Raw genomic sequence first — 12,876 nt, 5'->3', positions numbered from 1 at the left:
TTCCTTAATTCAGTCCTAGACGGCCAACCCCTTAGCCTGAGTTGTGCCCCTTTGTTTTAGGCTGTCCTGCATGATAAGAACACTTTCCCCACCTACCCTTTCAGTCCTTCTCTGAGTCAATGTGTCAGGATGTGACAGAGGGTGCTCTGTTTGAATGAGAGGAGGTATGCTTTGGAGTTCAGAAGAATGAGGGGCTATTGTATCAAAACGTATAACATCCCGATGGTACGTGACAAGGTATATGTTGAAATAATATCACATATGGAAAATCATAAACAGGGGCACATTTAAAACTGAGGTACATGGAAATTCCTTCTCCCAGAAAGGAGTGGATTTTTAGAATTTGCTGCTCCAGAGACTTATGCTGGCTAGCTCACGAGAAGTATTTAAAGTGAAGATGGATAAATCTTTGAAAAGGGTTTGTGGCCTATGGGGTTGCAGCACAGGGAATGAGTTGAAGCCTGGAGATGATCAGCCATGAGCCGATCGAATGGCAGCACAGCGTTGAGGAACCTTGTGATCTACTCCTGCTTTTAGTTCCTTGTATGCAGTGTGGTTAAGAATTTTTGAGTAAAACTTGTAGTACCAAAGTTGAATTGATGGATGGAAGGCCATTTGGCACAGGGACTGCTTTCAGACACTGATTCCTCTCTCCTTTCTATTGTGTGGGACTAATTTAACACACCTTTACTGGCCACTAATTGAAGCTCAAGGCCTATTATACCCTTTCAACAACTTGTTGTAATAATTTGTGTGATAAATTAGATGCATCTTTAACCTAATTGTTTAAATGGTTAGAGGTGTGTGGGAGGAGAGAGGCCTTATTCACAGTGTATTCAGCTTGCTGTCTGTGACTCACCATTATCTTCCACTCCAGCTTAAAGTTGTTTGTGGATGTGTGTGTGTGTGCTCATAAACCTAAGTGTTACATTTTTAATGCAGAGCTATGAATTCCTAATGTACAGTAAGGAACATTGAGCGATCAAACAGTAGTTTGTGGTGTATGTAATGAGGAGATGGAAAGACTCTGTTTAATCAATATGACTGTTTGTTTCAATATTAATGTTCTATTTCTGTGCAACTGCTTCATCACCAGTGTCCTTATAAAGGACATTGCCTCAGTTTGAAAACAATAGGCCTGCACACTCCTTGTGACCTTTGCAAATGTTGCATGAAAAGTACTGGGCTAATTTTTTTTTTGCAGTCTGTTTTAATGCTGGGCCAGCTTTGTAAAGACTGCTGTTATTTTTGACTGAATTAGCAGTGATGCATTGGATTCTGTGCACAGGATCACAGTGAAATTAAATGACGTCAACTCAGACTGTTTATATATTGAGTGAAGTAAAATGGGGATTGCTGGAAACACCTTGCAGGTCAGGCAGTGTGTGTGGAGAAAAGAAAACTGGTTGATGACCGTCCATTAGTACCTGGGAAATAAAAATTATAATGAAAAGAAGCAGGGGGAGGTGAGCAAAAAAGGGGAAGATTTGAGAGGGGAGTAGGCAGAAGAGGAAATAATCAATAATTACATTGGAAAATTTGTTTATTTTGTAATACATTGTGATGTGTATTGTAAAACCATTTTGCATGCCATCCATACTGATCATTTTATCATAGTGCGTTGCAGTAGTACAAAGGAAAGCTAACAGTACAGAATAAAATGTTATGAATACAGAACAAGTGGAATGTAGGCTGACAATAAGGTACTAGGCCTCTGAGGCAGATTGAAGTCAAGAGTCCATCTTGACTTTCTAGGGGACTGTTCAATGCTGTGGAATAGAAGCAGTCCTTGAGGCTGGTGGTGTGAGCTTTCAGGCTTTCGTGCCTTCTGCCTGATGGGAAAGAGGAGAAGAGAAAATGTCCAGGGTGGGTAGGGTCATTGTTTATACAGGCTGCTTTATTGGGTCCATGGCAGTTACTGTAAAAGGCTTGTGAGGAGGTTAGTGAATGACAATGATAGTCTAGTGCAAAATGGTTCTCTGAAATTACCAGAAGCAGCAGCAATTGTTTATTGTTGACCAAGTCTCCAATGGTCATTTGACCCATCAGGGACCTTGTGACCATGGTCTGAATGTCCCACGTTCTCCTTGTCATTCACCTCAGAAGCCACAAACTGGGATGGAAGCAAGTCAATTTCGATTCTGGGGGACTGTCTGAGAAGACAATTAGTCATCATGGTCAGAGGAATCGCTTCCTTCTATTCTCATTGCCTTGTAAGTTGTTGCCTTTCAGATCCTTCCAAATGCTGCAGCTGAATCCACCTCTGGGAGTGCCTTCCATACCTAAAGTACTCACAGTACAAAATAAAATCTTCCTCTCACAGTCATTGTTTCCTTCATCCTTGTAGTAATTCACACAGAATGGTGGAGGAACCCAGCAGGTTAGTTCACATTTATTGCAACAGTTAACAGAATATCACTTATTAAGAAACTGTCATTTAAGAGAAAAACATACATTGCAAAATTTAAATGAGGTTCAGATAGGTGCGTGGATGAAAGGGGTATGGAGTGCTATGCCTTGGGTGTGTGTAGATGGGACTAGGCAGAACAACGGGTTGTCCCAGGTCAGATGGGCCAAAGGGCCTGTTTCTGTGCTGAGCAAAGACAAAGGTCATGCAGAATCTATATGCTCTTAAATCTATATATGCTTGTATCTATTTGCAATCTTTGCCTTCTAGTTCTTGAACCCTTAGTTGTTGGAACAGTTAGTCCATAAATTTAGTGATTTTTTTAAACCTTTTAAAGACCTAGATAATGTGTGTGGAGAGGTGTACAAAATTATGAGGGGTATTAATAAGATAAATACATGCAGGCTTTCTCCCTTGACATTGGGCGATGCTAGAATTGAATGTCATAGGTTTCAAAGGTACATTTAATGTCAGAGCAATGTATACAATATACATCCTGAAATTCTTTTTCTTCACAACCATCCATGAAAACAGAGGAGTGTCCCAAAGAATGAATGACAGTTAAATGTTGGAACCCCAAAGCCCCTGCAGCTCCTCCCATCCACGCATAAGTAGCAGCAAAGTGACGATCCCCCCTCCCCCACCAGCAAAACGTCATTGGTGCTCCCCCAAGCATGCAGCAAAACAACAATAAAGACAGACTTGCTGTTCCCCAGAGATTACTTGTTCACCCGGTAGTTTGACATGCCACAGCCTCCCCCTCCCCCTCCCCCGGCACGCCAGTCTTCTAGACTGCGTCCTTGGTGTAGGGTGAGAGGTGAAATATTTAAGGGGAACTTGACGGGGAACTCTTCACTCAGAGTAGTGGCATGAGTTACCGGGCAATAGAGGCATGGAGCAATTAAAACAGAAAGCAACAAATACTGGACTGCAAGTGTTGTATTTGAATGCACCCTGCAGGAGTAAAATGGACAGTCTTGAACTTCAGCTACAGATTGGCAAATGTGACATTGTGGCCATCTCTGAAACTTGTCTAAAGGATGGCTGCCATTGGGAGCTGAGCGTCCAAGGATATACAGTATATCAGAAAGATAGGTTAGTAGGCAGAGGGGGTGCTGAGGCTTTGTGTATAAGAAATAATATAAAATTAGGAAGAGATGACCTAGGATTGGAAGGTGTAGGGTCTCTGTTTTGAGTTAAGAAATGGCAAAGGTAAAAGGACCTTAATGGCAGTTCTATACAGGCCTCCAAACAGCAGCCGGGATGTGGATTACAAATTATAGCAGGAGATAGACATAGTGTGTCAGAAAGGCAATGTCATGATAATCGTTGAGGATTTTAACATGAAAGCGGATTGGGAAAACCAGGTCCATAATGGACCTCGAGAGAGAATTTGTAGAATGTCTAAGGGATGGCTTTTTAGAACTGCTTGTTGTTGAGCCCACTAGGGGATCGGCTGTGCTGGATTGGGTGTTGTGCAATGATCCAGAGGTGATAAGAGAGCTTAAGGTTAAGGAACGCTTAGGGAACAGTGATCACGATATGATCGAGTTCACATTGGATTTTATTTTTTTCCCTCTCAAATTTCATTGTGTTGGTAGTTCAGTGGAACAGAGGAAATTACAATGGCATGAGAGTGGAACCGGCTGAAGTTGACTGGAAAGGGACATTTGCAGGAAGGACAGCAGAGCAGCAATGGCTGGAGTTTTTGCAAAAAATGATGGAAGTGCAAGACAGATAAATTCCAAATAAGAAGAAATTTTCAAAGGGAAGAAGGAAGTGAAGTCAGAACCAAAGTAAAAGCAAAAGAGAGGGCATACAAGGAAGCCAGAGCTAGTGGGAAGATAGAGGATTGGGGAGCTTTTTAAAAGCTAGCAGAAGGAAACTAAGAAGGTCATTAGGAAGGAAAAGATGGGCTGGCTGGTGGCACAATGACATCAGCGCCAGACCCCGGAACAGAAGTTCCCGGGTTCGAATCCAGTCGGGGCCGCTCCTGAGTACGTTTTCCATCCGTGCTGGGTTGAGTGTCGAGATCGCAACTCGATCTTGTAAAATAAAAAAGGAAGGGAAAAATACTGCGAAAGTGTCTGTGTGAGGAGTGGCGCGCCACACAGTCTCTCTCTCTCTCTCTCTCTCTCTCTCTCTCTCTCTCTCTCTCTCTCACTCCACGCCTTGTAAAGGCTTGAAAAAGACATCATCGCACAGACGCACACGCCAAAAAAAGGAAGAAAAAGATGACTTATGAAAGGAAGCTGGCGACTAATACCAAAGAAGATACTCAAAACTTGTTTAAGTATATAAAGGGTAAAAAAGAGTCGAGGGTAGATATAGAGCCAATACAAAATCATGCTGGAAATACTGTAATCAGAGATGGCAGAGGAACTGAATGCGTATATTGCATCAGTCTTCACAGTGGAAGATGTCTGCAGTATACTGGACATTCAAGAGTGTCAGGGAAGTGAAGTATGTACAGTGAAAATTATGACTGAGAAGGTGCTCAGGAAGCTTAATGGTATGAGGGTGGATAAATCTCCTCACCTGATGGAATGCTGGAGAGATCGCAGAGGCATTAACGTTGATCTTTCAAGAATCAATGGATTCTGGCATTGTACCGGATGACGGGAACATTGCAGCTGTTACTCCACTAAGAAAGGTGAGAGGCAGCAGAAAGGAAACTATAGACCTGTTCACCTGACATCAGTGGTTGGGAAGTTTGTTGGAATCTATTGTTAGGGATGAGATTACAGAATACCTGCAGGCACATGACAAGGTGGCTCAAAGCCAGCATGGTTTCCTGAAAGGAAAATCCTGTCTGACTAACCTATTGCAATTTTTTTGAGGAAACTTCAAGCAGGGATGACAAAGGAGATGTAGTAGATGTGATGTACTTGGATCTTCAGAAGGCCTTTGACAAGGTGCCGTACATGAGGCCGATAAGCAAGATAAGAACCCATGGAATTACAGGGGAGTTGCTAGCATGGGTGAAGCATTGGCTGGTCGGCAAAAACCAGAGAGTGGGAATAAACGGATCCTATTCTGGCTGGCTGCTGGTTACCAGTGGAGTTCCAAGGGGGTCGGTGTTGGGACCGCTAGTTTTTACAATGTATGTTAATGATTTGGACTATGGTATTAATGGATTTGTGGCTAAATTTGCCATTGATATAAAGATAGGTGGAAGAGCAGGTAGTGTTGAGGAAACAGACTGCAGAGAGACTTAGATAGTTTAGGGGAATGGGCAAGGAAGTGGCAAATGAAATACAATGTTGGAAAGTGTATGGTCATGCATGTTGGTGAAAGCAATAAATGGGCAGACTATTATTTAGGTGGGGATAGAATTCAAAATGCAGAGATGCAAAGGGACTTAGGAGTCCTTGTGCACGATACCCTAAAAGTTAACCTCCAGGTTGAGTCAGTGGTGAAGAAGGCGAATGCAATGTTGGCATTCGTTTCTAGAGGTATAGAATATAAGAGCAGGGATGTGATATTGAGGCTCTATAAGGCACTCATGAGACCACATTTGGAGTATTGTGTGCAGTTTTGGGCTCCTTATTTTAGAAAAGGATATACTGACATTGGAGATGGTTCAGAGATGATTCACAAGAATGATTCCAGGAATGAAAGGGTTACCGTATGAGGAACGTCTGGCAGCTCTTGGGCTGTATTCCCTGGAGTTCAGGAGAATGAGGGGGGATCTCATAGAAACATTCTGAATGTTAAAAGGCCTGAACAGATTAGATATGGCAAAGTTATTTCCCATGGTAGGGGATTCTAGGACAAGAGGGCACAACTTCAGGATTGAAGGACGTCCTTTTAGAACTGAGATGCAGAGAAATTACTTTAGTCAGAGGGTGGTAAATCTGTGGAATTTGTTGTCACGAGTGGCTGTGGAGGCCAAGTCATTGGGTGTTTTTAAGGCAGAGATAGATAGGTTCTTGATTAGCCAGGGCATCAAAGGGTATGGGGTGAAGGTAGGGGAGTGGGGATGACTGGAAGAATTGGATCAGCCCATGATTGAATGGCAGAGTAGTCTCGATGGGCCAAATGGCCTGCTTCTGCTCCTATTTCTTTTGGTCTTGTGGTCTAAATGTGGAATGAGCTGCTAAGGTCGGCTGTGGATGCAAATTCAATTGTAATATTTATGGTAAGCTTTTTAAGTATATTGATGGGAGAGGTACGGAGGGCTATGGTCTGGATATGGGTGGATGGAACTAGGCAGGAAAACAGGTTGGCATGGTCTAGATGGGCTGAAGGGCCTGTTTCTGTGCTCTATGACATCAGAACAAATGCCAGCACATAATGTGTGTGCATGCAGCTACATTTCAGATCCACTGCACCAGGAACGGGGCAATTTGCACATCACACTGAGTTCCAAGCCGGGCATCAAAGAATGACTGTGCAATAAAAATAATATTGCACTTCCCAGCCTCATCGTTGTGCTGAGGTAGTACATGTCAATAAGAATATTTACAGTTAGCTTGCTTTGTTGCTGATTTACAAAGAGCCTTTTCCTTTGTAAAATGGGTGCAAAACATACTTGGGCAGGATAAATTGTTGGTCGTTGTGCTGGTAAATACCTTGGGGCAGGGTTGTTTTGGAGGCTTGTAGTTTGAGTGCTGTAGCTGTGGACCTCCTCATTTGGGGGGGGAGTGTGTGTGTGTATGTTTTGAGCTAATGTTTATCAGTTACCTATCTGCATCATTGACACAGGGAATCCTTTGAAATGTTGGTAGTTGGGATAATCCTTTCTAGCCAAGGTTTCACTTGTAGGGTTAATGTGGCTTTCTTATTTTGATACTCCATGATCCATATGGACTCCTGCACATTGGAATCAGCCCTGTTAGCTTAATTTGTCTGTGCCAACTGTACCCATTGGCGCATGTTTGGCACCCAACTCTCTCTATTGTCTCTATCTGCACTGCTCTTTTTCTGCATCCGTAACACTATATTCTGCATTTTAGTGAGGGATATAGAGATATAGATCCTTGTGCATGTGACAATAATAAATGAATTAACGTACATAAACTTCCAAGAATCACATCGTGATTAAGTACTTTAAAGCTTCTGTGCAGCCAGTCCGGTGTATTTGAGCTGAGATTTATTTTGAGCTCTGAGGAATTGAGCATTGAGATCACAAAAGATATTTGAATGGCCCAGTGTTTAGAAGCACTTTTAATTTGAAGCCAATAACTGACTTGAGTGCCTGTACCTATATTATTTTTGTTGCCTGAGATGTTGATGTCTAGTCTATTAGACTGATTGTGAAGATTGGCAATTTGTACTCTCAAGTTTTTGGTATCTTGGTCACTGATTCTAGATTTCAGCTTTGGGAAAACTGAGGATGTGCATTTGTACATCCGGGAGCCCTGAGAAGAGGTGTTACATGCTTGTCCATTCTTGTCTAATTATGACATTTGTTACTATTATTATCTTCCAGTGTTGGCGGGGACTTGCATTTCTAGCTCAGAGAATCAGAGTTCAAGAGAAATGGCAATGAAATGTCAGTGATAGATTAATAGAAAATTATTGACTTGTATGAAAATATCTGCCTAGTGTGGGCGGATGGCCAGACTCCTCTGAGTTCTGCCTTGGTTGCCTAGCAACCTGAAATGAAAGCGAGTGGTGGTTAAAGTTGTGCTGACAAAGGTATCACTGCTTTTTTTAAAGTGTCCATTCATTTCCCAGGACTTACACTTGTTGTCCTTGATGGTTACCACAGTTAAATGATGGTTCGTGAGGCAATCCATGTGGTAAAACTAGTGCCACAGTACTTGAGTATTGAGTTACAGATTTCAATCCAACAATCTACTTCCAGATGGCCCATGTTCCACCTGCTGTTGTACTTCCTAGTGGTAGAGGTTTTGTGTTTGGGAAGTGCTGTCGGAGTTGTCCGGAATTGGAACTGGTTTGTTATTGTCACGTAGATGCACTGAAAAGCTTGTTTACACAGATCACGTCATTACACATTGCAGTAGAGGTACGAGGAGAACATAGAGAACAAGGTAAAACGACAACAATTCAGAATAAAATACAACACCATAAAGGGAGTGCAGGTAAACAGTAAAATGAGGTAGATTGTGAGGTCAAGAATCTGTCTCATCATACAAGGAAACCATTTAATACCTTTTATAAAAGCAGGGTAGAAGCTGGTTAGTGTTTCCAGGATTTTGAATCTTCTGCCAATAGAAGAGCAGAGAAGAGATCATGTCTGGGGTGTGTGGAGTCTTTGATAATGCTGCTGCTTTACTAAGCAAAGTATAGAGGGGAAGCTGGTTTCCATGATGTGCTGAACTGTGTCCACAACCCTGCAGTTTCTTGCAGTCAGGTGCAGAGCAGTTACCATGCTAAGCTATGATGCATCTGCGTAAGATGCTTTCTATGGTGCATCAATCGAAATTAGTTAGAGTTGACCTGCCAATAATGGGCATAATTCCAGGGTCAAGTAAAGGCAGTGCATTTATCAGATAGTACACACTCTAGCCACTGTGCGCCATTGGCAGAGTGAATGATCATATTAGAGATAATAGGCTGCTCTTTCCTGGATGGTGTAAAATCTGTTTGTCCTTCAACTACACAGGCATGTGAGGAGTAGCTCATCGCACTTGTAATTTGTACTTTGTAGGTTGGAACATTCCATTGATATGCAAGATTAGATTAGATGCACACTAGGTCAGATTTGATTCATTTATAGCAGTGCGCAGTCCTAACCTGTGCTGCTGTGCAGCACTGAGCGTGCCCAGCATTGTTGAAGTTGCTGTCCATCAGACTAGATAGTAAATCTCCTGAGGTGGAAGATATCCCACAGTAATAATTATTCCTAGACATTTGTTCATCCTGGCAAAAAAAAAATTGGAGTCAACTTGCTATCAAGGTATGTATGTATCACCAAATACTGTCCTGAGAATCAGTTTCTTGTAGGCATTCACAGTGGAATCAGTGGAAAAACTACACCCAAATAAAGATGACAAGCAACCAATGTACAAAAGAAGATAATCTGTGCAAATAGCAATAATAATACTGAGACCACAAGCTATGGAATCCTTGAATGGAGTCAGTAGGTTGCGTTCAGTGATGTGGTGAGTGAAGTTATCCACGCTGGTTCAGGAGCCTGGTGGCTGAAGGATAATAACTGTTCCTGAGGCTCCTGTACGTCCTTCCTGATGGCCTCAGCAAGAAGAGAGTATGTCCTGGATGGTGGGGGTCCTTCATGGATACTGATACCTTATGGCAGTACATTTTGTAAATGTGTTCAGTGATGGGGAGGGCTTTGTCTGTGATGAACTGACTTTATCTGTTACGTTTTTGTAGCCTTTTTTTTTCCTGTGCTTGTGCAGTGATGGTTCCATACCAGGCCGTGACATCACCAGACAGGATACTCTGCATTGTGCGTCTATAGATGTTTGCTAAAGTTTTAGATGATGTGCCGAAAGTGCGCAAGCGTCTAAGAAAGTAAAGGCACTGCCGTGCTTCCATTGAAATGGCACTTATGTGCTGGTTCCAGGACAGATCCTCTGATATGATAACGGCCAGGAATTTAAAGTTACTGACCCTCTCCATCTCAAACCCCCTAATGAGCACTGGCTCATGGATCCCAGATTTCTTCAGCTTAGTAAAGCAGCCTGATGTGTCTCTTGTTAAATAGTTGCTGACGTCACAAGTGAATCTGTAGCTTGAAACTAATGTTTTGGTTCTGTGTTATAGCAGTTGTTGTATCGGGAATTCATCAATCACAACTCACTGCCAACATAAAAATTCACTTTCATAAAGCCATAACATAGGAGCAGAATCAATCCATTCAGCTTATTGGTTGTCCCGCCATTCAAACATGGCAGACTTTTTTCTCACGAAGAAGAGAAAATCCGCAGATGCAGGAAAGCTGAGCAACACGCACAAAATGATGGAGGAACTCAGCAGCTCAGGCAGCATCTATGAAAAAGAGTACAGTGGACACTTTAGGCCAAAACCTTTCGACAGGATATATTTTTTTTCTCAGTCGCATTCTCCTACTATATCCCTTAACCTCCTTTCCAATCAAATTTTTCAATCTCTGCCTTAGAATCCATAGCTCTCTATGGGAATGAATTCACCGTCCTCAAGCTGAAGAAAGACCTCCTCATCTCAGTTTAAGAAGGGCACCCATTTATTCCGAGGCTGTGCCTGTGGATCCTAAACTATCCTAATAATAAATGATCCTCTCCACATCCACTCTAGACAGGTCTTTCAGTATTCTCTAAGTTTCAGTGAGATTTCAACCTAATTCTTTCCCACCCACCCCCCCCCCCCAACACACACACACCCTCGTCCTTGTGAATTTTTTCAAGTACGGGATCAGAGAAACTTGTCATTCGTCATACACAGAAAACCTGCAGCACAATACAGGCCCTTCGGCCCACAAAGCTGTGCCGAAAACATATTTACTTTAGAAATTACCTAGGGTTACCCACAGTCCTTTATTTTCTAAGCTGCATGTACCTGTCTAAGAGTCTCTTAAAAGACTCTGTTGTATCTGCCTCCACCACTGTCGCCGGCAGCCCATTCCACGTGAGCTCCCTACATGATGGATGCTACTTGCTTGAGTCACTGCGTTTTGAAGGTGTCCTTGATGGTGTGGAGGGTTGTGCCCATGATGCAGCAAGCTAAGTCTACACCCCTTTGTGATCCTGTGCATTGGAGTCTCAGTACCAGCCAGTGATGCAACCGGTCAGAATGGTCTCCACTGTACATGTATGGAAATGTAAAAATCCTCAAACTTGTGAAGAAGTAGAGCCTCTGCATGCTTTCTTTGTGATGGCATCCCTGCGTGGGTTCGGAATAGGTCTTCTGAAATGTTCATGAAATGGTTGGGCAGTTGGAGAGGCGAAGTTTTCACTCTGTAACATTGCTTGTCTGTGTTGGGCTCGGGTCTCTGATACAACTGAAGCCAACTGGTCAGCTTTTCACTCACTGACCAATATCCATGGCAATTGTTGCTGCTGAAGTAATTTGTATTATTCATCAGCCAAAATCCTCCAGTTGCTGCTAAATTATGCAAAAGCTAAATGCTGTGGGTGTTGGAAATCTGAAAGAAAACCCAGAAAATCCTTTAAGTGTTCTGCAGGTCAGTTAACATTGGTCGAGAGAGTTCATGATTGAGTCTATCTCCAGTTACTCAAGGAAGCAATTATTGGATAGGCCATTGAATAGTAACTAAACTGTTTCATATAATATGCTTTTCAAAAAAGGGTTTCCTCATTTGGAGGTTTGTGCTTGTCAAAATATCTGCTTTTTTTTTGTTATAAGTTCCTCTTCATTCCTGTGGGTTTTGGATGTGATGGAGGAGGAGCGGGACAAAGGTGAATGTAAGCTGTATGGTATTCTGGTGGAGAATTGGCCATGGCTATGTTTCTCATATGACTGAGGAGGGAAGAGTAAGGGAGATCTGACCTGGGGAACAGTTTGGAACAGGGAATTATTACCAACTTGCCAAAAAATAAAATCAGAATTATATAACCAGAGAGAGTAAGAGAACTGAAAACTGCTGGAGATTTTTCCTGGTATAAAGTTGTTGGGAGGGGGAGGGAGAGAGAATAAATAAATAAATAAATAAATATGATTTGGCCCATCAGATTACTGCTAGCTCATTGAAAGAGGTATCCACTTCATCCCATTCATCTCTAATGCTGCATTTCATTTCTCTTTTCCAACCATTTCTCCAATTCCCTGTTGAAGAGTAATGCTCAGTCCATTTGGGTAACAAATAATCATTCTCAGCATTTGTTGAAGGCAGACCTCCTCACTTTCCTCTTGCCCAAATGTTTTGGAATTTAAAAGGGTTCTTAGATCATATTCTTTCCCCACAACCAGTGGAACCATTTTCTTCTGCCTCCCTTTTTTTTTTAAAGCAGAATGTCTACTGAACTAGTCCCATTTGCCTGTATTTGGCCCATATCCATCTAACTCCTTCCCAGCCAAACTCTTTGTTAATGCTGTAACTGTTCCCAACTTTATCTGCCAGCTTTTTTTCCATATACTCCCCATCCTCTGTGTGGGGGAAAAGTTTCCACCTCGGGTCCCTTTTAAATCTTTTCCCTCTCCCTTTAAACTAATTTTGGATTCTTTTACCCCGGGGAAAAGACTTTGGCTATTCACCTTATCTATGTCCCTTATGATTTCAGAACCAGAATTGGAGTCAGAATCAGGTTTAATATCACTGGTATATAGTATGTTGTTTTGAGCAGCAGTACAATGCAATACATAATAAAATGCTATAAATTACAATAAGAAATATGTTTAAATAAAATTAAATAAGTAGAGCGAGAAAGTAAAAGAAAAGTGATGCAGTGTAATGAGTTAATTGTCCATCCAGAAATCTGATGGCAGCGGGAAAGAAGCTGTTCCTGAAATATTGTGTGTGTCTTCAGCCTCCTGTACCTCTTCCCTGATGGTAGCAATGAGAAGAGCGCATGCCCTGGCTGATGGGGGCCCTTAATATT

At 42.2% G+C, this 12,876-nt stretch overlaps 1 protein-coding gene across 2 annotated transcripts in view; it reads left to right on the top strand.

Moving 5' to 3' along the window:
• Positions 1-12,876, top strand: part of LOC140198013 (guanine nucleotide-binding protein G(s) subunit alpha-like) — a 385,133-nt gene that overhangs the window by 6,496 nt on the left and 365,761 nt on the right. The gene's annotated exons all lie outside the window — the stretch shown is intronic.

This window comes from Mobula birostris, chromosome 1 (genome assembly GCF_030028105.1).
Source record: "Mobula birostris isolate sMobBir1 chromosome 1, sMobBir1.hap1, whole genome shotgun sequence".
In the NCBI taxonomy this organism is placed as follows: Eukaryota; Metazoa; Chordata; class Chondrichthyes; order Myliobatiformes; family Myliobatidae; genus Mobula; species Mobula birostris.
The sequence above is the reverse complement of the archived record's forward strand: the minus strand, read 5'-3'. Positions and strand labels throughout refer to the sequence as shown.